Raw genomic sequence first — 25,791 nt, forward strand, 5'->3', positions numbered from 1 at the left:
AAAGTACTTAGAGAAGTGAAATGAAAAACAAAAAAAGTTGTGCCATTTAGAGGGGAAAGGAAGGGGGGGGGGGGGGGGATATGTCATCATTTACACTGGCAAAAGTGACCTGATAATTTCCTTCTGCTGGTCAGTACCATTATGATGAATACCAAATTTATATAGTTTTTTGGTTGCACTACTTTAAAAAAGCAATCTTAAAAAAATGATATTGTGTCGCCAGCTTCCCACTCCTGCAACTTTTTATTTTTATTTTTCTGTTGATGCTGTCATGTGTTGCACTATTCTTTGTGGGACAACCGGTAGTTTCTAGTGGTACCATTTTAGGGTGCATCCAACTTTTTGATCGCTTTTTATTAAATTTTACCATAGACATGGGGTGACCAAAAACATGTAAATCTGACATCAATGCGATGATACGAAATGGGTTTATTTTTATTGCTTTCATGTTTTTTCATTATAAATATGGGAAAAGTTTTTTTTTTTAAGGAGTTGTATCACAATCGCAAGTTATCCACTAGGATAGAGGATAACTTGCTGATTGGTGGGGGTCTCAGCAGTGGGGGTCTAAAATCCCCACTGATCTCCATAATGGGGTCACTATGGGATTGCTCTGCTAGCTGAGCGTGCGTGATCAACGCTCCATTCAGTCTCCTCCTCACTGAAGGGTGTGTAGTAACCCACAGTGAGGAGCATGGTGAACACGGGACCCTCCTTCCATCTCAGTGGTTAGAATCCCACCAATCAGGGATATTAGTGGGGTTATATGAGATAACTTGTAATTGTAGTACCACCCCTTTAACATTTAATAGGTATTTTTTTGCAATAATGAAAAAAAAATTTCACTTATTTTTAGTCCTCTGGAGTGACCTAAACTTGTGATCATTTAATAAAGTATTCTATATACTGCAATATTTCAGTATATTGTATTTTGGAAGGCATTCTATTTTGCTCTTCTGCAGGACGTAGGCACGATTTAGGGCTGATACCCACGAGCAATGTGCGATACACCTGTGGATTTATGCTGCTGGAGTACCGGGATTCAAAACAAAAAAGTGCCAGCGAATGATATTTTCCATACGGATTTCTGCGATCTCCATTCTTTGATATCCGTGGTAAAATAGAACATGCCGGGATTTTTTCCAACTCGCAGAAATTTCCATCATGCAAATGTATCCATACACATTCACCCTTAGGCCTCGGTCAGATGGGCGTTTTTTGCCGCGATTTGTGGATCGCACGACGGATACACATCCGCAAATCGCCGTAAAAATCTGCTCCTAGCCGCGTTTCCTTTGAAACGGGCCCGATCACAGGAGCGCTGTCCAGCCCATTGAATTCAATGGAGCCGGCAATACAGCCGGCTCCATTGAAAGCAATGGGCTGCCGGCGAGCGCGGGATGAATTTTCGGGAAGGGCTTAAAAATATAAGCCCTTCCCTGAAAATCATCCTAAAATGTGTAAAAATAAAAAATAAAAATATACTCACCTTGTCCGTGCAGCCGGAGTTCAGCCGCGGCCGGCAGTTCTCCTGAACTGCTCTGAGTAGTATTCAGCAGCCGGGGATTTAAAATCCCCGTCTGCTGAATGGGCTGCCTCTGATTGGTCACAGCCCTCACCAATCAGAGTCAGCTCTCACTCACTCATTTATGAATTCATGAATGGGTGAGTGAGTGCTGCCTCTGATTGGCTGAGCGCAGGGACCAATCAGGGGCAGCTCTCAGCTATTGAATGACAGCTGAGAGCTGCCCCTGATTGGTCCCTGCGCTGAGCGCAGCCCATTTAGCAGGCGGGGATTTTAAATCTCCGCCTGCTGAATATTACTCAGAGCAGTTCAGGAGAACTGCCGGCCGGCCGCGGCTGAAATCCGGCTGTACGGACAAGGTGAGTATATATATTTTTTTTATTTTTACACATTTTTGGATGATTTTCAGGGAAGGGCTTATATTTTTAAGCCCTTCCCGAAAATTCATCCCGCGCTCGCCGGCAGCCCATTGCTTTCAATAGAGCCGGCTGTATTGCCGGCTTCATTGAATTCAATGGGCAAACATCAAGGAGAATTATTTGTGTAGTATATGTTCTCAATGGGGTCGGCGCTGTTGCCACTGGCCCCATTGAGCGCATATAGAGAACACAAGGAATCGCAGATCGCAGATAGGCGCGATCTGCGATTTTTTGTGTCCTATAATTTATCGGACAAGCGCATAAAAAGCGCCCATGTGTCCGATACCATTGCAAAGCAATGGTTCTATAAAATCGCAGATCGCATGCTCAAATAGCGCGAAAAATCGCCCGTGTGACCGAGGCCTTAATAGGAAGAAATACATAGCAGCACTGTGAGCCTTTACCAGAATATCATTGCACGTTGCCTTTTGGGAGTATTAAGTGCAAGTGTCAGCGGTGAGGAGGCCCAAGTAGAAATAGTGACCCCCAACAGTGCCCATTAGTAGTAATAGTGTGCCACACAGTGCCTCTAGTAGTAATAGTCACCCCCACAGTGGCCCAAGTAGTAATAATGACCCCCACAGTAGCCTTAGTAGTAATAGAGCCCCCATGTACTTTTTTCCTCTTGGTCCTCAGAACATCGCCGCTCCTCTTCTCAGTGCTGCTGTGAGTGGAAATGTGTGCGCCCGCAGTAACGCCTCATCCTTTCTCCTCTCCTCATGCGGAACTAAGCAGAAGAGGTCAGCATAGGAGTGGAGGAAGATCCTGGATGCACACAGTGGTATCAGTATGTGCATCCCGCAGCGTAACCGCAGAGTGATTACCAGCCAGGGAGCTGCAGCAGCCTGGCTGGTAATCACTTTAATGGTGACTGATGTCCTGAAAGCGGGACAAAAGCAGGGCAGACATTGCAAAAGTGAGATAAATGACTGCCCCACTAAATTCCTGGGGGAAAGCGGGACACAGGGTTCAAGGACTGTCCTGCCTAAAAGCTGCTTCATACAATCTCTGTTCACATATGCGATACAGTGGATGTCACCAAGGGGTTAAGGAACAAGCACTGATATTGAACAAAAGGTTCATAGAGAAAGACTTCCAAAAACATTAGTGGAAGATCTAGAACTAGAAGTTAAATCCACTATTTGAGAAAAACGTCTAATGCCGGAAAAGGAAAAGTTTTCAGAGACCCCCAAATCATCCCGAATCAGTTCAGTTTTATCATAACTTATAATAAACTCCCCAAACAGATGAAACATAAGAACGGCCATCTTCCTGCTGGAGACCCCACTAGTCAACAGTAATACTGCAGAGACCATGCATGATATTCAGAAGAACCTTCTGTCACTAATCAGAATAAGTCAGCTAATCTGACGAAGACGAGTGAGATGTCTCTGCTGTAAGGTAATAAGAAGAATCAAAAGACGTATTGTAACATAAGTGGAAAACCTTCAAGATTTATCAGCATTCCCCGCTGCTCCAAGCATATTGTATACCTCATTGGACGTTCATGTGGCTACAGTATATTGACCGCATTGTACAGGAGGTAAGGACTAGAATCCATAACACAGATGTAATGGAAACGGTCAAAAATGAGAAAAGCCAATTTCCATGATACCAACGGAGCCCACAGCGGATACAATCCCTGATCATTGTATTAAAACTGCATTCACACGGGCGAGATAATGGTACAAGTTTTGTGTATTGCGAGAAGCCGAAAACTCACAGGAACATACAGCCCATTATTTGGTGTATTCTTGTGTGACAATAGAGCATGCAGACGTGCGGTCTCCCACAAGCAGAAGAACGGGCTGTCCATGTACTGTGCGATGTGAGCCGCACCGAGAGTGATATTCTAGATACAGATCCTCCAGCCAGAAGGTCTATACGAGCTGTTAGAAACAATGATATAAAGAGAGAATTAATAACATAATTAACACTTTATATACCTGTCTATTTTCAGCTTTTGTTTTCAGGTATGATCTGTCTCTGCTATAATCACCCGTTCCTCAGCGCTGCGATCTTGTGGATTTTTTCTGGTATGACTCTATAGTAAAATCATTACTGTATAATAAGAACACTGAGGACACCTGCTGGTTAGCAAGTAGTTTAAAAAAACCACAAAGAATCCTTACAATACCATATAGATCCTCTGCCAAAAATTCCCCAATAAACATTGAGAAAAAGGAAAGGATGAATAATGTCCAATTTGAAACATAACTAAGATAAGATAAAGACTAGAATATATGGTGCCTCAACAAATCACTATGATATATAGCGTTAGCAAAATCCAGCATGCCAAAAGAGACATTGATAAGGCCACTGTCCTCTCCGCTGCATTTCTCCTCTGCAGGTCTCTGGCACTTGTCTGCAGTCTTCAGCCAACACTTCCTAGTCAAGGGGTTCAAAAACCCCGCCTCCAGGAAGCACTGGTTCTGATTGGTTCTTGAGTGCTGAGGCTCAGCCAATCAGAGCCAGTGCTTTCTGGAGGTGGGGTTTTTAAACTCCTTGATCAGGAAGCGCTGGCTGAACACTTACACTGCAAGCAAGTGTCTCGGGGTTCTGCGAGGAGAAGTGCGGCAGAGTGGACAGCGGCTGTTAGGTGACATATTGTACTTCTTTTGTTCTTTTATGCAGCCAGCGCTTATTCTTAGGGTACAGCTTATATTTCAGACCCCCCTGAAAATCCCAGCAGAAAACCGCTACAAAGTTGCACAACAAAATTGCGATATCACCGTGAGAAAATGCAGCAATATCGCGCAGAACAGAGCTGCAATGTTGTTGCGATTTTTTTCGTGGCAATATCGCTGTTGCCCGTGTGAAAGAGGCCTAAATGTTACATGTCACACTAATAGAAGCATCAGCACATGTATGAAAAATAATTCTATACCACAGGCATGGAGATTCACACCGTGGCACAGAATCATTCAGTGACGATAAAGGTAGGTGATAAATCCAGTTGATCTCACTGCTCCTGTAGAACCGTCAAAAGTATTGATGGCTGTCAGCAGGAGCTATCCTCCTGGGGGTGAACATAACAGGAATAGATAGAAATATCCCTGAATGTCCCGAGTAACTGCATCATCCCAAGCAGCAATGTGCGGGGCGATCGCCCTGAAAAGAGTGACTCCGCAGATTCCCTGAATACCAAGAAATTCCGTTATGACCTTAGCTGGAGTAAACAAACAGGGAGTACAAAAAGGAAGGAAAGGCAAAAAAGGATCTACAGTCAGTGCCAGACGGTCCAATGCATTTCATCCCACTCACGGACTCATCAGGATGTAGGGATGCTACAGCAGTGGAGCGCTGAATGACAGACTTTTACCCCTTTCCAATCCACTGTCTGACGTCTAAAGACATTATTATTTAAGGCTGTACAGCTTCGATGTTCAAAGACGTCCGTCAGGGTTCTCTTACTGTATATTGCCAGCCTCTCTGCTGTCGGAGAATTTCCAATGTGCCACCTCATGCAGTACTGGCTTTAGCCAGTATATCGCACCGTTGTATAACAGCAGAAAAAGAGTAATCCCTTTAGGAAAACCAGGATAGAAATTGGATTGGAAAGAGTTAAAAACCAGTCATGAAATACACAGCCCTCCATAGTGTGGCACCATCTAAAGGAGCGCAATTGCACGCCAGGCGCGTCACTTACTGGTAAGCAATAAAAAGCAATAAGGACAGCGCCCCTCTTATATCTCATGGTACTACAGAAATAAAAAGTAAGGACGATGAGAAAATACCCATAAAACAACATCTAACATGTAGGTCTAGATACGTTATATATTTACTTGAATGCCCCTGTGGCAAAAAGTATGTGGGAAGAACAACTAATTGTCTCAGTTCTAGAATCTCTCAACACAAGAGTAATATTAGAAAAGGTTTTATGAAACATAGTGTCTCTAGACACTATAGTATATCTCATAATTGTGACTCTTCATTGTTAAAAGTTACTCCATTGGAGAAAATATCTGTGAAATCAGTTAATTGTCTAAGGATAAAAGAGATGTTTTGGATCTTTAAATTGGGCTCACTTACTCCCCATGGCTTAAAGGAAGTTTTAGAGAAATTTTAATAATTTTATCCAAACTATATTATGAGAAATTTTATGTCATCAGTGGGTGTACATCTATGCATTTTTATGTTCATGTATGTATTCCTGGCATGAATGTGTATATCTATGTGTACACATGTGTAAAAATAATTTTTTTAATGTGTACATATATTCATTTTACAATTATACGTTTTATAGGTCTACACATTCATCCATTCATGGTTTATTTATGTATTTATTGGTTATATTTTGGGTAGAGAAACGGTATAGTGGGTTTTAGTGGGTTTTGTCGCCATGGGCCCCTTCCTTTCCCCTTCCCCCTTCCCCTCTCCTCCCATATTAATTTTTTTCCCCTCCCCCTCCCCCCTCCCCCCTCCCCCCCCCCTCTTCCTATTTTTTCCAAGATAGTTTTGCAAGAATTTTTTTTATGAGTGCATATATATATATATATTTTTATCTGCAAAATGAGTCAATTAGAAATATCTACATGTAAATTATTTTATATAGATCCAATTCACAGATATATAAGTTCCCGAGTTTACTATCTGCATATAGTCCAAAGCATATTTAGGGGTAAAGATCTCTCAAGGATTTGATTTCATTTAAAAATCTTCTGTTTTATTATATTATATTATATGGCCCTTCACCGCTAGGAGCGGGCCACATAGAGATTTTTCTTATGACCAGAATCCATGTGTGACTAAGCACCGGTGGGGTTACCATAGAAACCTATACACCTTAGGTGCGGTCACATGTTGAGGACGTTAAAACGTCATTACATCATACATCCGGACCGAGGTCCGTGGGTTAGAGAGCCTACATACATCCCCTGGGTGGTAGTCATGACGCTTTAGGCGTCATGACGTCTTACGTAACGGCCGCAACCCGGAAGTCCTACGGACTATGCCGGGCTGTAAGTTCAGCGTGCATTTCCACAAGGACACACCAGAGGAAACAGATGGATGCACTAGGATTGGTCAATGTTTTAATGTAAGTGTTTAATTTTAGATATATATGGCTTTATGTGAGTGTTTATATTTATGCTTGAGAAAGTCACCATAGGGGCAACGAAACGCGTTGCATATTTGCATAATCTGCTACTGGCATATTTTTTGCTATTGTTTTATTTATGTTTTGAATAAATTTAGCAGGGATTTCCTGCATTTTCACTTTAATATGAATGGTCCTTTGGAGCGCCTAAGATATTTTCGTATATACTTACTGGTAAGCGTGTGACATCAGAGCCGGGAGAGGCGCATCCATACCACATCGCGCCTCCATGTTTATCAATCCAGGAGGCAGCATCCCTTGAATTATCAAAAAAGAAAGTTTCCTCCTCCCTGCATTACAAATCTAAGCCGTGCCGTACATAAAACAGCATAAGGCTGGGTTTACACGGGGTGGATTTGCAGCAGATTTTTGCAGGAGAGTCCGCATGGAAAACACTCAACATTTACAGTAGCAGGAAAGTGGATGAAACTTTAAAAAACCCCATCCACAAGCTGCAGAAGTAATCCGCACAAAGCCCATGCAGAAATTGACATGCAGTACAGAATGTAATTCCATATCATGTCGCTTGTATCGCCGTTTACACTTGTGGAATCCTCTTCTCAATAAGGGGTGAATTCACAACAAAATCCACGTTAAAACCTGCGTCAGAATCTGCACTAAATGTTGCAGGTTCTGAGGTGGACTTTCTGCTGTGAGTCTGCTGCGGGCATTCAGCCGTACATCCGCCCCATGTGTACCCAGCCTAAGGCGGCTGCAACCCACGTGGTCTTCGCTTAAGATCCTCAAACTGCATCCTTTTTTTTTTTTTTTTATGCCCACTGAATAATCTGAGAAATCCATCTATACGATGACGTCCGTAGTTATCATCTTCATTTCTCTTGCTCTCTTTAACCCCTTAAGAACATGGCCTATTTTGGGCTTAAGGACGCAAAGATTTTTGGCGGATTTTCATCTCCATTTTTCAAAAGCCATAACTTTTTTACTTTTCTGTCGACTTGGCCGTATAAGGTCTTGTTTTTTGTGGGACATATGGAATAAGGTTGACTCTTCTAGACAATGCCCTTAAGAGGCTAAAATGTCAGAGATACCAACAATGAAAAATCTGGGCCAGAACATTATGTGGATCATCAGGTGAGAAGCAAGATCTCTAGAGGAAATGTCCCATTACATTTGGCAGGTGAACCCCATCTTCTCAGATATCCTGGTAAACAAGAAGACAAGGAGCTGTCTATATATGAGCAGTGTTTGCTCTAAACTTCCTCCTGTTAGATATTTGCATTTTCTTTCACTCTGGTAAGTAACTGCTCCTGGAAACTGCAGGACACGTCAGATGGACCTTCCTGTGTTCCAGATCTCCAGCGGAAGGTTTAGTGTATCTCGCTGTCTGTACAGATCATTGCATGTATAAATGGCTACTCCTAGAACAGTCGAGACTGTGTCATCAGCAGAACAAATCTTTGTAGACGAGGAGAAGTTGCTCAGCTGGAATAGAAGTTGTAGTGGATTAATTACTCCGTAGCCTAACTGCCTTCATCATATCACTTGTGTCATTCATGTCTGAAAATACCCTCTTAGACCAAATCAATTCTATTAAACTGTTATGTGGGGTTGTTTGCCATTGCTTTCCCCAGTTATCTTTCTACCCAGCATTTTACTGACCTCGTAAGAATGGAGGGCTGAGTCAACCTTGAGCTGGCACGGACATCCGCCCGTCTGTCACTCTCATGCTTACACAGGGGCAATAGTCATTCAATCTAATGGAGGAATTGGTTCTAGTGAACCACAACTCTTCTAACAAGTGAAAAGACACCAGCTTATGTTTATCTGGGATCCCCTTTCCCTTTTGAAAACCTTTTAGGGCCAGTCCAACCAAAAACAATTTTGTCACATCCCGAATTCCCCTTAACTTAAAGCTAAAGGTCAGTTCGACCATAAATTGGTTTACCTGCGACTCCGATAAACCCACCATATGCGCATTCACCAACTATTGCAATTATGCACCCTCTCTATCCTCGTCGTTCCTCATGTCTCCAGCGTTTCTATTCCCTCTACACTGCTTCATATGCTCTCCTTGTACCCCTCGTCAATGATCGACTTATCAGGTGCTCCGCTGCTCACCGACCAATTTTAAAAAGTCCATCTGGGCAAAATTTTCCTTCTACTTCCACCCCGGGGCTTCCTTTTAGAATCACTCCCACTGAAAATAAGGGAGAGCATCCGCTATTGAATTTAGTACACCTGGTACATGCACCGCCACAACCCACATGTTTAATAACAATGCTTGTAACACCAGTTGTGGCAACAAAATCTCCACTGGGGATGAAGACGCCTAAACTGTTGATGGCTTCACCACCCCCAAATTATCACAGTGAAAATGCACCATCTTGTCTTTTAAAAACTCACCCCATAATGACAGAGCGACAACAATCGGAAACGGCTCCAAAAACACCAATTCTTAGTCAAACCTGAACTTTTCTATTCCTCCGGCCCACTTCCCCCACACCATTGCCCTTTAAAACAGGACCAGAAACCTGTGCTGGCCGCCGCATCAGTAAAAGGCTCACAATCAAAATTCTCCACTACTCTCTAAATCATCACTGATTTTCCATTGTACTGCCGCTTAAGAGAAAGCCACACTTCCAAATCCTCCTTGTGCTCTCTCCCCAAACGAGTAAAATGATGCGTCAATTTAGCTCCCGACGTTGCTGCTGCTAATCTTCTGCAAAAGTCCTTCTCATGGGCCTAACTCTACACGCAAAATTAGGCTTATTCAAAAGTGACCATCAGTCTCTTAGCATAACCTGATTGACCTGCCTAACCCTCTGGAAATGCCCAGTCTGGTTGCAGTGGAAACACCGTCCTCTGTCTTGACCCATCTTCCACTTACGGGCATTGCCCACCCATGAACCACGTTGCATGGGTTCTTCCCCATCCGTAGGCTGGGATGCAGGGGTATGGGAAAGCTCCTCATGACTTTCCCTAATCCGTCTTCCTACCCTAATGGCTGAAGACATTGCTGCATCGAGGCTTTGAGGCCCAGGATACGCCACCAAAAGGTCCTTAATTTTATCCACTAAGCTGCAATAAAACTGACTCCGCAACACCGGGTCATTCTAATTAGTCTCTATTGCCCAGCAGCGGAATTCGGCAGAGAACTCCTCAATAGGAGAATCTCCCTGACCTAAGCCTCTGAGCTTCCCCCTTTGCCAGTGAGACCCTATCGGGGTCATTATAAATCAAACCTAAGGCCTCAAAAAAACTGATACACAGAGGACAAAGCTTCAGAGGAGGGGAGCAAAGAAAATGTCTATGCCTGGGTGGCACCCTGCAACCTACTCTGTTTCCCCGAAAATAAGACGTGTCTTATATTAATTTTTGCTCCCAAATATGCGCTACGTCTTATTTTTTTAAGGGGGTGTCTTATTTTTCAATGAAGAAGAATTCACATTTATTGTTTAACAAAAAAATGAACATTTATTACCGTATATACTGCACAGTACCGTAGTTGTCACCACAAACCAATATAGCTAGACAAACTGTGAAAACAAAGCAAAAATTACTCAATGACAGTCATGTCATCATTTTCTGGCACATCATCATAAACATCTGAACCCGGAATCTCCTGCTGAATTTCTTGACACTCCATTTCTTGTCAAATCTTCGGGCCAAATCTCTCGTGCCTAGCAACAGTGGTGTCTTTAAACAAGCACTTCTTGTCAAGGTAGCCGGCTCGTAGTGCATGTGCAACGCAACTGTCAGTGATTTTCTCCCATGAATTCTTCACCCAAGTAACGACCTCTTGTAGTTTAGGCTTCACAAAGTTTCCACGCTGATTTCTCTCCATTCTATTTTCAATGTAGTCATTCATTTCCAGCTTTGTGGACGAAATTTCTCAGACATCTCGTCCACATGGGACAGCAAATCTGTCACGGCAAAGCTGGGAGAAGCCGGCGTTGTGGTGCGGATTCACCGGCCACAGAAACGGAAAAGCGTGCAGCCAGGTCGCTTCAAAACAAGTGGCTAAGTGCCGTGGGTTTTGAAGCAGCGATCTCCTAGCGGAAATCTCGCTGTTTATCGCTGTGGCCAAACTGCGAGATTTCTGCTGGAAATACGCTCTGTGAGAACCCAGCCTTAAGAATCACACACAGGGTGCCTGACTCACACACAGAGCCTTAAAAAAAATAATGGCTGTAAAGTAACGTACCTGGCTGCAGACAGAAGTTCCTGTACCACTTGTAAGCAGGGATGGTATTTCAGCTTCCGGCCACCAGGGGGAGCACATCACAGCAAACGTGTACAGCAGGAACAGAACGTACAGTATGGACTTTTCCAGCCAGCAAGGGGAGCTCACAACAGCACACTTGTACAGCACAGCAGGGACAGGATAACAGCAGACTGTGTGCAGATCCACCTATACATCTGGAGGTAGGAGACAGCGGGGATGGCAGCAGGGGACAGGCCTCTTGACTTGCCTGCACACTTTACTATGCCTTACTATCGGGGGGTGCCTTATATTTGAGACTTCTGCAAATGTCTTACTATGTCTTACTTTCAGGGGGTGCCCTATTTTCGGGGAAACGCGGTAGAGATAATGATTTCCAACCTCTGAAGCTCGTCAACTGGAGAAAGAGGGCGTAACCTGAAATACAGTTTGCAGGACTCTTTGAAGGACTCTTATTTTAGCAGCCTCCAGTGTCAGCGCCTTCAGCTGACTAGTTAACACCTCAATGGGATTCATGTTAACAAAGGTACACAATACGACTGTAAATTCTGTCATGTCTGCAAAGGACGTGCTGGACCAGCAACTGCAGACATGCACAATAATTGTTCACAGTGCGGTGGCAAAGCAAACCAACAAATAATAAATGGGAAGTCTTTCCCTAAATACGTAACGAACAAGGGAGAGAGCCCTGCCTAACACGGCAGACGGATCGCGTCGATAGATGTGGGCCTGCACTCGTTCCTGGGACCTAAGTAACCCTACTTGGCCAAACAGATAAAGGACAAAACAAAATAAAACACAGCCCTTAACTTTAGAAGAATAAGCCACAGCACACAGAACCGTCCGGAGTAAGGAACAGCGGACACCACGCTGTCCACGGGACCCACTAACTGCCAGCTCCGACAGCGAGCAACTGACAATTTACAGCACCTTACCTTCCTATTCATCCCTGCTAAATAGCTAGCCAATTATCCACAGATGTAAGCCCATTGTGTCACACCTACTAAGCTAGAAGGTGCAGAACCATGCCTAAAACCCGCACTGGACTCCGTCAACACGGCAGCGATCCCAGCACTGCTGCAACAGCTGTCTTGCTGGTCTGTCCACTTCTGGGAAATGTGATCACATGACATAAGCATGTGAAATTTGCAGCCAATTTCTGGTATCAGCAATACCAGCCCTGAAGCCAGGGATTGGCCACATCAGCGATGTGCTGTCACATATGTCTGGCTGCTGGGGGGAGAATTTAGACTGGTAGGACAGTAATTTGAGTGTCCATGAGGAGCGAAAGGGGAGAATATAGTTCATTATTTTATTTTACTGCATTAAGCCACCAAAGGAAAACTATTATGGGGCCACAATGTTTTGCTATTACTGGGAGGAGAAGGCAGAGGTTGAAATATTTAACTCATAGCAAAAACTGAGTCTTAGGCCGCCTGCGCACGGCAGAGCAGGATTCCGCACGTCGGTTCCCACAGCGGATTCTGGCTCTGAACACGGCTGGAGGCCCTGCATATCTGTATTTTCTCCTCTTCATCTGTGCTGTGGATGGTTGCGGCGAGACACTGTCGGACATGCGCATTTTTTCACATGTTTATTTTTCCTGCGCCGTCGCTAGGCGATGACACGGAATCTGCGACCTGTCTGCTATGTTAATTGTGCATAGACCATAGGTCAGACGGCTTCCATTGACTTCAATGGAAGCTGTCCACATGGAATCCACGCAAAAATGTGCATGCTGCGATTTTTTTTCTCCCGTAAACAAAAATTACAATTGATTTCCGCTTGTGTGCAGAAGGAATCGATTTCCCATAGCATTCTATGGATCGTATTTGCTGCATATCCGCAGTTCAGACGCCCGCCGCAGATTCCGCAGCAAAAATCCGCCCGTATACAGGCGGCCTTAAGAAGTCTTAGTTTCATCCAATGTTGGGGTGAATGTTTGATTATTTTCACCAACATGATTAGAAACTGATGTCCTTAACTGCACTGGGATTCAGTGTTGACCAGTTGTTGCCTGAAATGATGCTCTTCAAGTGACATATATCATCTCTTCAATAGAATGATGGATTCAGGAAATAAACAATGGAAATCAGTGATCACATCTATTCCGTGGCCCCTATGCTACAATATTACATATGAAGGATGGACAGTGTTGGCATAAACTACCCAGAAATCCCAGAAATTAGTAGACATGCATTTAACCAGCTGGGAGAGAAGACTGGGTATCTCTATGGTACAAGGTATAGATGACTGCGACATGTAATAAAATGGGATGATGGGACCAAATGTTGAGTTCTACCCAGAATTACACCGTAGAGAAGTTCTGCAGTATGGGCATCCTCATGTCAGCAGGCAGGACCTATATGGATAAGATAATCTTTGGGGTCCTACATCTGTACAGCTGTTAATGTGAGGTAACTACTAAGTGACCTTCATAAACATTCAGGATCTTCAAAAATTTCTCTTTGCAGTGGATCTATGTAAACGAAAAGGGTCCTGATGAGATAAGCTTCTTTCATCTTGATGTTCTAGTGGGCAATATGCAATAATGTTGACTCTTTTAGACAATGCCTTTAAGAGGCTAGAGTGCCAGAGATACCAACAATGAAAAATCTCAGCCAGAACATTATGTGGATCATCTGGTGAGAAGGAAGATCTCTAGAGGAAATGTTCCATTATATTTGGCAGGTGAACTCCATCCTCTAAGATATCCTGGTAAACAAGAAGACAATGAGCCATCTATATATGAGCAGTGTTTGCTCTAAACTTCCTCCTGTTAGGTATTTGTTTCTCCTTTGGCTCCTGGAAACTGTAGGACACGTCAGATTGACCTTCCTGTCTTCTAGATCCCCAGTGAAAGGTTTTGTTTGACCCGCTGTCTGTACAGATCATTGTGTGTATAACTGGCTACTCCTATAGCAGTCCGAGACATTGTGTTCTATCTCAAGACTGCAAATTAGAGAGCTTGTGTTATCCGCAGGACATGACCTCCCAGAACCTGAGGAGAAGATGCTCAGCTGGGCTCCTGCAACTTGACTGGAGGTTGTAGTGGATTCATAGAATCATAGAATGCTAGAGTTGGAAGGGACCTCCAAGGTCATCGGGTCCAACCTCCCGCTCAGTGCAGGATCACTAAATCATCCCAGACAGATATTTGTCCAGCCTTTGTTTGAACACTTCCCTTGAAGGAGCACTTACCACCTCCCGAGGTAACCTGTTCCACCCATTGATCACTCTCACTGTCAGAAAGTTTTCTCTAACATCTAATTTGTGTCTCATTCCCAGATCCTTTAACTGTTCTTCATTGGACATGATTTGCAGACCTCTTACCGTCTTGGTAACACTTTTCTGAACTTGCTCTAGTTTGTCTATGTCTTTTTTATAGTGTGGTGCCCAGAACTGGACACAGTATTGCAGATGAGGTCTGACTAAGGAAGAATAGAGGGGGATTATGAACTCACGGGATCTAGACTCTATGCTTCTCTTAAAGGGGTTTTGTCACTAAAAAAGAAAAATGCTACACTTATCTATTCCTCCCCCATCAGTCTACTTACCAGATCTTCACCTCCCCTATCTTCTCCTGTCTCCTGCAGTCCAGGGGTCACTTCACCTCCAGCTGCCTGATTCTTCTCCTTGCTGTGAAGTTACTGTACATTTGGTTGGCAGTCTTCCAATGTACGTTACATCACAGCTCACAGGCCAGCAGGAGCACTGCCTATCTTCTTCAGAGATTGCTCATGCGAGCTGTCACTGAAATAGATTACAATTCCTTCCTAGGCAGTGAAGCTACAGCACAGGGATGTGACTTTCACTGACCCAGCCGGAAGGAATTTGTGATAACCAGCCCTCATAACAAGCTGGTCCCAGCCTACAGTGAGCTGACCTGGGGCACTGGAGAAGCTCAACCATGAGAAGATGTGATAAGGAGACTGACGGGGAAGGAATAGGTAAGTTTAGATAATTTTTTTTAATGACAAAAGCTCTTTAATAGATCCCAGAATTGTGTTTGCCTTTTTGGCTGCTGCATCACATCGTTGACTCATGTTCAGTCTATGATCTATTACTATACCCAAGTCTTTTTCACATGTGCTGCTGCTTAGCTCAATTCCTCCCATTCTGTATGTGCTTTTTTCATTTTTATTGCCCAGATGTAGGACTTTGCATTTCTCCTTGTTAAATACCATTCTGTTAGTCGCTGCCCACTCTTCAAGCTTTTCTAGATCTTTTTGAATACTCTCTCTTCCCTAGCGTTAGCTATCCCTCCTAGCTTTGTGTCATTAGCAAATTTGATCAGTTTCCTATCAATTCCCTTTTCCAGATTGTTTATAAAAAAGGTTGAACAACACTTGGCCTTGGACAGAGCCTTGTGGTACCCCACTTGATACACACTTCCACTTGGATGTGCAGCCATTTATGACCACTCTTTGAGTACGATCACTCAGCCAGTTGTGAATCCACCTAACAGTTGCCTTGTCAATCCCATATTTGGTCATTTTTTCATTAAGTATAGTATGAGATACTTTGTCAAATACTTTACTAATGTCAAGAAAAACTATATCCACCGCATTTCCCTGATCAGCCCAGTCAGTGATACTATCATAGAAGGATTGATTACTCCTTAGCTAAACTGCCTTCACCATGTCACTTGTGTCATTCATGGTGTTGCCCATCTGAACAACTCTATGAAAATGTCCTCCTAGACCATTTTGAGATAATAGAATGGGATCTGCAAATCAGAACTATTAGACAGAGCAGAAATATGGCACCCAATTTGAATTTCTCCTGTGCTATGGCTGTAGGGCACTGGTCCCCAACAAGTGCTTCTCTAGCTATTGTAGATCTACATTCCCTACATGCCCTGACAACCTGGCAGAGGCATGTTGGGAGATCTAGTTTAACAATAACCATGGAGAAAACTGTTGGAGCCCAGGGCCCTAAAGTCAAAGTGCTGAGAAAATACTAAAAAACACGGTGCTCATCCGAACCAGTAATGTTTGTACAGTAGCGTTCCCCAACTTGTAAAGGTCTGAAGCTGTTGCAAAACCATACCTTCACAAAAGAAAAGTATTGGTGATGGTCTCTTATATATTCTCTTTAGTCCAGCGTGAGGTCAGGGAGCTCAGCTTGAGAGACAGGTCAGTGCAACGTCCAAGGAGCGGGCCCATAGCCGAGGAGACAGTGGGGTAGATTGAGGCCTTTTCACGGAGCTCTACCATTTCTTCCTCAGGGGGTAGCACAGGACTCAACAAAGTTACTGCTGGCAGAGTATCACAGGAGAGACCCAATCTGCCATTTACCTTAGAGTTCTCTTTGTCACTCATGACGCCACCGTTCCATCTCCTGCGGTGAATTTAGATGTTGAAATAAAATAGTCCACACAGGGATAGCTTTCTGAGCGAAAATGGGAACAGTCGTGCTCATTTACTTGAATAAATGGTTAGCAGTTTACAAACCTTAGATCGGCCTTATATCAGCCATCAGGGCACTGGTGCGAACACAATAGTGGTATGACAGGGAGGATTCACAGGATGGCAGACATATTCACAGTCCCAGTTATCTGTGGGGTTCTGCTCCTGGCAACTCTCCTTGCTCTCTCTCCAGCTCTCTACGCATTCACAATTAGTTGTTACACTCAGCACTGCCTGGCGGTTGCTCTCACTCTCTCTCTCTCAGGTCTCCATTTTAGTGCTGAGAAGGCCTGGGTGATTTGCTCCCAGGGCAGGCATTAGGCGATCACTTACCCTCTTTCTCTACAGGTGCATTATGTCTCCACCAGAAGCTAGTGGTTAGCTGGAGGTAATGCCCTGGGCATGCCCCAACTGCGGATTGGTGTTACTTGCCGGCCGGCGGTTATCGCGGCAGCAGCCCAAGACAGTGACTGAGAGTCGGCAGGGGGATGGAGCTGTGAGCCAGACATCCATTCATCTATTGTCAGCACAGAGGATGGGAGGGCAGCAGTGGCGGTGAGGGGACTGGGACAGCGGAGCCAGCAGCAGAAATGAGAGGGTGCCTGGTGACAACAGTGACTGCGGAGCTGGGAGGCCGAGCAATGTCCCAGTGGAGAGACAGCCAGCTGCGGGGGAGATTACGGGCATAAACAAGATGACGGTCATGGGTAGTTGTACGGTCTCTCTACAAAACGGATGCTACAGAGGCCTCACTTTGGAACACATGCGGTTAAACAGGATTTAGAACTTAAAGGGGGTGTCCCGCGCCGAAACGGCTTATTTTTTTTTCAAATAGGCCCCCCGTTTGGCGCGAAACAAACACAAGGGATGGGTTAAAAAAAAAAAAAAGTTTAGTACTTACCCGAATCCCCGCTCTGCGGCGACTTCTTACTTACCTTACCAAGATGGCCGCCGGGATCTTCACCTACGATGCACCGCGGGTCTTCTCCCATGGTGCACCGTGGGCTCTGTGCGGTCCATTGCCGATTCCAACCTCCTGATTGGCTGGAATCGGCACACGTGACGGGGCAGAGCTACGCGATGACGCGTAGAAGGGGACGGAGCCAGCCCGCCGCTCATGCCGAGACCCAAGAGAAGGGAGAAGACCCTTCTGCGCAAGCGCGTCTATTCGGGAGATTAGACGCTGAAATTAGACGGCACAATGGAGACGGGGACGCCAGCAACGGAGCAGGTAAGTGAATAACTTCTGTATGGCTCATATTTAATGCACGATGTATATTACAAAGTGCATTAATATGGCCATACAGAAGTGCTTACCCCCACTTGCTTTCTCGGGACAACCCCTTTAAGGCAAATAATGTCAAGTGGGTTTTTGTCACGGGTGACGCTAGTACCTTCAAGTTGTGAATTCCTAGTGGATGACATGAGAATAACAGACGAGTCCACAGATTTTCTATTGCAAAACTGAAGGTACACAGTTTTACTGACAGTCTTTTTTAAGAGCAAATGTACGAAGCAAAGCAATTACAGGTCTCTTGCTTTTTACACAGGTCAATACACTGAATTTAGTATTTTCCAGGAACAGTTACCAGAGTTGTCTTCCATGCACTCTCTCTCTCTCTGTCTGTTTAGGAATTTTGGGGAACTGGATCCCCGTCAGTCCCAGTTATCTGTGGGTTGTGCTCAATAGATTATCATGAGCTCTCTGTCTGTAATGGAGGCTGGGGTGAGGCTGTGATTTCCCTGGTTTTCCAGTGTAACAGGGGCTCATAATACTCACAATTTTTGTTGTAGGATCCCAACCTATTCTCCACACTGCACTGGTGTTGAGACACTTCTGGAGCTTCTGTCCTTCCGACAGCAGGTCCAGGAGTGCCGACACATATTACAGTGCTAGCGGGGACTGTGACAGCGGGGTTCCCACACCACATGGGACACAGACAGGGGGTTTGGGAGGGAATATGGGATCGAAACTTGATATAGACAGCGTCTGACCTGCCTAAGAGGAAATAAGAGCCCAACAGGAAAAGTTACAGTGGGTTCGCCAAGGAAGATGGGAGCGGAATAGCACACTGACAGCGGGCACTCAGGCAATCAGCACCTGTGAGCATCAACTATCTTTCTCCTGCATCTCAACCTGGCAACACCCATGTCTCCACTCATACTTCTGGTGGAGACATAACGCACCATCTTGGGGATCCTCATGGGACAAGGCTCTCTCTTCTCAAGACTCCGACTCAGACTCCAGTCAAACTAACTCTTTCTTGCAAGAAGAAGACAACAACTCTCTTTCACCACACCTTGCAAAAGACATATATATCACACGATACGTGACACACAAGATAGATTTTTCAGACATAAGCCAGATGTTAACCCTTTCAGTGCTGCAGAGATGCAATACACATCAAATGCACACACATTGAAGACACTGACAACACAATGACATGAGACAAACACATGCATACTTATGGAAGGGCTCTATTAACTCAGGGCCACTACATCCCCTTGGCCCATGGCTGTGATCCCTGAGTTCTAAAGTTTATTGGCTTAGAGAAAGTATATCCCCCAGTGAGAGGTGGAGACCCTCCAGAAGAAGAGTCGATCTCCCAGAGCAAGACTATTAACCCAACGGGTTAAAATGAGCAGTTGGATTTTGCATGCTTCCTTTGAACCGTTGATCTGTTTTTGGACATCTGTAGTTGTCTGTTTCTATCTTCTGCCCGGCTGAGTATCAGTTATTGTGAGACACAGTAATTGTTGTATTACGGATGATCGCTGTCTCACACAGGTAACCTTCTGCTGATAACTACTTACCTGTTCTGGTTTATATTTGTTCACTAAACTAAATTGTAGTCACTTTCCAGATACTTATTTGATCTTCTTTTCACCTATGTACAGTATATTTCATTATTTCATTCTTAGAGACATTTTCACTGTTGCTCCTCCCCATTGTGGGCACCTCACTACTGCTTTCATATGTGGTTGTAAAGGAGCAGCAATGGTGATCCTTCGCTGTATGAGCATAGAGGGCGCCTGGACTCCGTTCTGCTCATGTGCCTATTGATGAAGATGCAGCCAGTTCCACTGGGTTCTCCTCACTCTGCTCGCACTGACCTTTGGGGACTCAATAATTTAAGAACTCCAGCTCTAATGCAAGTATGAGAGCACTCTATCTGATTTTTGGTACCAGGGTGACACCAATACATCACCAGCTCTATGGGCATGCTCCGTTTTATCAATGGTAAGCCACCAGATTATCAGAAAGAGTAAACAACTGGGTATCGGCAAGAGTAGACAGTTGTCTCCACCTTATTCTGCAGGGTGAATCTATAAATCCAAAAATTCCTTAGTCATTTTTATCTGGTTCCCTATGAACATTGACCTGTATTTACCCAATATGTTGCCTAGAGCTTCAGCTGAAAATGGTGCATACAGCCAATTTCGGACTGGGGTGCCCAGGACCCACCAGTAAAATTTTTAATTGTTGGGGCTCATTGAACAGCTACATGCAAATATTATGTGATCTCCATTTGCATCTTCCTCTCTGTATGCAAATTCCCAGCCACCATATACTCCATACACATCAAGGAAAGGTGGCTGCATTTGTGTGCATTTGGTTTTCGTGTGACCTCACCCTCAAGAAGGTCCCATGTGGTCCTGAGGGTCTGCAGTGGCGAGGACATGCTGGATCTTATAGTTCCTTATGGAGACAGAAGAGATGATGAGAATGTGAAGATGTAGGGACATAGTAACATGGCATGTTAGGCCAAAAAAAGATCTACGGCCATCAAGTTCAGCCTATTACTCCCCCACCTATTATCCCCCCATCCTTGCCCGCATGTTGATCCAGAGAAGGCAAAAAAAACAACCCAATAAGGTAAAAGCCAATTTTCCTCAATTAAGGGGAAACAAATTCCTTCCCGATTCCAATCTAGCTATCGGAATATTTCCCGGATCACCGACCCTTGTGAAGTAATCAGTGATTTTAACACCCATATTAAGCACCAATATAGCATATATAGATTTAACATACACATGCGTATTTGCTGTGTACTGCATATTTTACGCAGATGGAAAATATGTACATAATAGGTGGGGAACATATGCCCGTGTGAGTGGGACCTAAGGAATATAAAATATCAGGGGCACAAGTCTCAAGACACATGCTTTGCTCATCCCCTCTAATAGAACACCTTCCTCTTTCTTCATTTCTCTACACTCTCCCCATCCTGCCACTACCCCAAGTGCCCTGACCCAGTAATAGTGTTCCCATGCAGTAATAATTCTCTTATAGTGCTCACAAGAAATAATGTGGCCTCCGTGCCCCTACAAACTAATAGTGAGCCACTCTGTGCCCCCCCCCAATAAATAATATCCCCTCTCTGTGTCCCATCTTGCTCTTCACTTGTCATTGGTAGAACCTGCTCTGATGGGCCCCCTGTGTATCATCATTCATCCTCCCTATTCTGCTCTCTGGCTCTTCTTAAGGTGCTTGGACAGCAGGAGACGGGGGAGGATGGGGCTGCTTTTCCATCTGCATCAGGGGTTATGGTTTTCTGCTCAGTTATGGGAGCAGGAGAGATGAAGGAACCTAAGAGTGCCGAACGGACACCATTGACTATAATGGAATCCATTTGGTTTCTGCTCAGCTGCCCAGCATTTTGCTGGAAAAAAAGTGATGCATACAACGCTGTTTCTTCCAGTTTTTAGTGCCGTATCTGCAACGCAGCCTCCAAATGGAGATACCAGCGCGGATATGAAACACCATTGACTGAAGATACAAGACTGCCCAGACGTGTGCCGGACGGTGTGAGGAGCGGCTTCCACTAATAAGAAGCACAGTTACATTTTCATCGGCTACCCAAGCAATCACAACCCAAATGGCAGAACCAGCTCTGCCCGGGAGACTTGCCAACTCTCTGGGAGTGCAGGAAGACTTTCCTCTTTCCTGGAGCCTCCGGGATGTTTTAGGGTTGGTGAGGATGTAGGTAATACAGAGCTGCAGATTTATGTAGTCTGTAAATATAAGAGATTTATTTACCCCCGAAGCATAAATCAGTTTACAATCTCCAACACGGCTGAAGCCACTAACTAGCTTTATGAGTTTTGGCCCGATATTCATGCTACCATTGTCTGCAAGTTACATAAGGAATACCAGCTGACATGACGTAACCGGGAACTAAATGGAGATTTACTGCCAGGAAAAAGTCCAACCTGCTGACACCCACAGAGCCCCATATAATCCTGCACATCCCTGCATCAGCAGAAGACCACAGCCGGTACATCACACAGGTAGGTACCTGCTACTACTCACCTACAGCCTCTCTGACCCAGACAGATAATCACTGCACAGTATCTTGTATCTGTAACTTGCCATACTACAGTGTTCTGATACATTGTAACAACACTGTATGTGTCAGGATCAGGACAGATCTCCATCACTGACAACAAGCAGAGGTCTCACAAATGCTGACTCTTCTAGTTAAATTCTGTCTTTTACAGGACGAAGGTGAAACCCCAGAACTGACCATGAGACCGGTCTCTGTGCTGCTGCTGGTGTCGCTGAGTGAGTATTTCTCTGTGCTTAGAGCGGATTCCCACTTTTCAGAACATTTCAGGTTTAATCTACAGAAAGTTTTTGATTTACATTTTTAGATTAATTTTTAGATATTTTATGTTGTTTTCTCCGTTTACCTGCAAACATAGATTTTGAGTTCTACATTGGATCAGAGAGGCTTCACCCTACCCCGCTGTCATGTGACCTCTAAGCTGTATCTCCCTGTGTCATCTAATCAATGTAATAATATATATATATATATATATACTGGGTGATATTATTCCGGTAATTTAAATAAGCCGATTCCCACTTGTTGGAACATTTTTGGTTCTTTCTACAGACAGTTCTTGATTAACAGTTTTTGTATTGATTTCAGACATTTTATGTTGTTTTCTCTGTTTACCTACAAAGATACATTTAGAGTTCTATATGGTGACAGAGATACATTTAGAGTTCTATATGGTGACAGAGAGGCTTCGCTGCACCCCGCTGTCATGTGATCTCCGAGTCCCGCTGTCATGTGACCTCCGTGCTGTATTCTCTCTGTGTCCTCTAATCTGTGTACTTGTGATTTGGCTCCGTGTCCCATCACTGAGGCTGCTGGATCCATCTTACATATGGCAGTTCTGTTGCATGGTTGGCTGCTATTTTTGCTAAAGGTGGAAGAAACACCGCAGCCCTGCAAATAGACGTGTGAAGGACAGTCTCAGTATCGCCCCCTGTAATATAGCATGGACATAGTGATAAAATGTATTTCCTTAAGCGAGGGCCGGACTTTGGGGTGGGCAACCTGTGTGATCACATAGCCCATAGACACAATATGTCTTGCTGCAACTTATGCTGAGTTCAGTTTTTGAATACATAATGACATTTATATCTTTTCCATCATAAATCTGTTATTTGCTGCATGCAGGGATGATTTTACAATATAAGGGCGCCATCACACAACAGTTTTTATGTTCAGTTTTTTTGTGAGCCAAAACCAGTAGTGAGTCCAAAATACAGAAGACGTGCAAATCTTTCTATTATACTTTCTCTCCACTCCCGATTTTGGCTCACAAATAAATTAACATAAAAACCGTCGTGTGAATAAGCCCTAAGCTCCCCTTAAAACCAAGAGGTTGTGTTTCCATATCGAGTTACATAGTGATATATGAGATCTTCCTGGATAGGATTTTAATAACTCTCATCCATTGAACTTGTAAGTCCATGTACACAAAGGTTTTAGAACACCTAGATTTTTTTAGTTTTTATTGATATTTACAAATAAACAAGTTAAGATGAATAAAAAATAAAGGATTAAATCTAGTTTTTCGACCCTTCCTAGTCACCTTTCTAGCTGATATAACAATCAAGGATTTCTTTCTACAGTTACATTCAGATATTGTTCAGAAATTTCTTCCCCACATTGTTGTAGAAGTTCCCACAAATGTGCTGCACTTGTAGGTTACTTTACTTTCACCCTTCTGTCCAGCTCATCCCAAACAAGCTCAATGGGGATAAGTCTAGAGACTGTGCAGGCTATTCCATTCATTGAAGCTTACCGGCTTCTTCTTGTCTCCATAAGTAGTTCTGACATAGCCTAGAAGTATGTTTTAGGTCATTGCCTTGCTGTAACATGAACCCCTGACCAACTAGCTGTTCATCAAAGGGTATTGCATGGCGTATAAAATGCTATGGTAGCCCTTTTAGTCCAGTGTGCCAGTCACCCTGTGCAAGTTGCCAACTCTGGAACAAGCAAAAGAGCCCCAGACCATCACATTTCTCCTCCATGTCTACAGTTTGTGTCACACTCAGGAAGCATTGTTTTACCCACTCAATGATGTACAGAAACCTTACACGATGTACCAAAGATGTCAAATTTTGATTCATCAGTCTATAAGACCCTCTTCCACTCTTCAGTCATTATTGGAGGTGCTGCTTGGTCCAGGCAAGTCTTTTTCATATTTTGCAATCTTAGCAGTGACTTTCTTTGGCCGGAGTCACACAAATGTATCTCACAGCATGCATGATGCAAGATATGCTTGTGGAGCATGTAGTTAGTATGCAATGACATTACATGCTGGCTGCGTACCGCTCATAGCCATGTACTATCTTGGTGTGTATGTGCACATAATACATGCCAAGACAGAACCTGCTGTGATTTGTTTTGCCCTTGTATCTCACACAAGTCATGTGAGCAGCAACATGGCTTCCTTTGGCAGATTGATACAGCAAATTAGGTGCGCAAGACCCGTGCGCAGAATATGCTGTGCCGACACGTTCGTGTGAGCCTGGCCTTACTCAGACTGTACTTCTCAAACCTGCACAGTTGAAATTTAAAGTTTTCTATTTTTTGCTGCATTAAGCTGTGCTTGAAGCTTTTGTGCTGTGAGGCGCCGATTACACAAACTGTTGACTCTCATAAACTTGTCATCTGTTTTGTACTGGTGTTTCGTCTGCCAGTCCTCTTCTTGCAGTTTCCAAGTTCCATTTGATGGTATAGGAAACTGTATTAACTCCCACTATGGCTTTCTTGGTAATTTCTCTGTAGGACAGACCTGCACTACTAAGGGTTATAATTGTCTGTGTTTTCTTTGGATAATTACTTTTTTCTTTCCATTATGACAGCAATGTCCTCAATCCTGATGAGCAAATCTGTCCAAATCCTGCCCTAGAGGGTGTAATGCAGAATGTTCGAACACTGGTTATATAGAATCAGAGGGTTTAAAAGCAGTCTACAAAATGTGAGACAGCTGTAGAAATAGTTTGCATCCAATTTCAAACCATAATTTGCTTTCTGTGCTGCAGAGCAGCTTTCCTTGATGTGTGCCCTGAAAAAAGGCTTTGGTCATAATCATAAAGCAATTGACAGCCAAGCAGTCAATGGCTTTTTTAGCAGCATGGGATGGTTTATTGCTTAGCATGAAAATTATTTTATTTTGTAGGGCACAGTTCTTTTTATATCAGGGCAGAAAATACTCAGGTAGGAACTCCACATATAATTCTTGGTTCATTTTGACTTCCCCAAGGACCCTAAAAAAACCTGCCTTCTTGGTTCCCAATATTCCCACCCAAAACATCACTCCTTGCTGACATCTCAGTCTTGTAGGAACAGGGTCACCATTCACCAGCCATCCAGATCTGCATCTATCAGAACTATTCAGTGGAGCATGCATTCATCAGTGAATAAAACTGGTTGAAGATCCATCTTTATGTATTTCTGAGCCGCCTGCAAACACTGCTGTTTGTGAGGTTTGGTTAGTGGTGGCCGAACTACAGCTTTGTGACAGCTGCCAGCCTCTGGAGTATCCTACATTGAAAGGTTTGTGACGCTCCAGAGACACCGTCACCTTCACATACCTCTTTGCTGCATATCAGCGGCATTTTTACAGCTGCTTTTTTTAATAAGACTAGTATTTATTAGGAAGTTATAGTACCAATGTTTCTGCTGACACAATGTGCCACTTACTAATATAATATAGTGAAAGGAATTGGAGTAGTAAGCACACGGCTGCTGGTTTAGGACCTGTGATCACGTCACCATCATTGCACCTCTAAGGTATTTGATAGATAATAGATAGCTCTGCTACATGCATGTCACACACACCCAGCTAAC

At 44.0% G+C, this 25,791-nt stretch overlaps 2 protein-coding genes across 3 annotated transcripts in view; both read left to right on the forward strand.

Moving 5' to 3' along the window:
* The window catches only part of LOC136631958 (venom serine protease inhibitor-like), a 125,293-nt gene that overhangs the window by 96,273 nt on the left and 3,229 nt on the right, over window positions 1-25,791 (forward strand). The window lies entirely within an intron of this gene.
* Window positions 21,831-25,791, forward strand: part of LOC136631961 (short-chain collagen C4-like) — a 471,326-nt gene continuing 467,365 nt past the window's right edge. Inside the window, exon 1 of the mRNA XM_066606484.1 lies at window positions 21,831-21,928. The gene's annotated coding sequence lies outside the window, so the exon portion shown is untranslated. The remainder of the gene's footprint in view (window positions 21,929-25,791) is intronic.

This window comes from Eleutherodactylus coqui, chromosome 6 (assembly GCF_035609145.1).
Source record: "Eleutherodactylus coqui strain aEleCoq1 chromosome 6, aEleCoq1.hap1, whole genome shotgun sequence".
Lineage (NCBI taxonomy): Eukaryota > Metazoa > Chordata > Amphibia > Anura > Eleutherodactylidae > Eleutherodactylus > Eleutherodactylus coqui.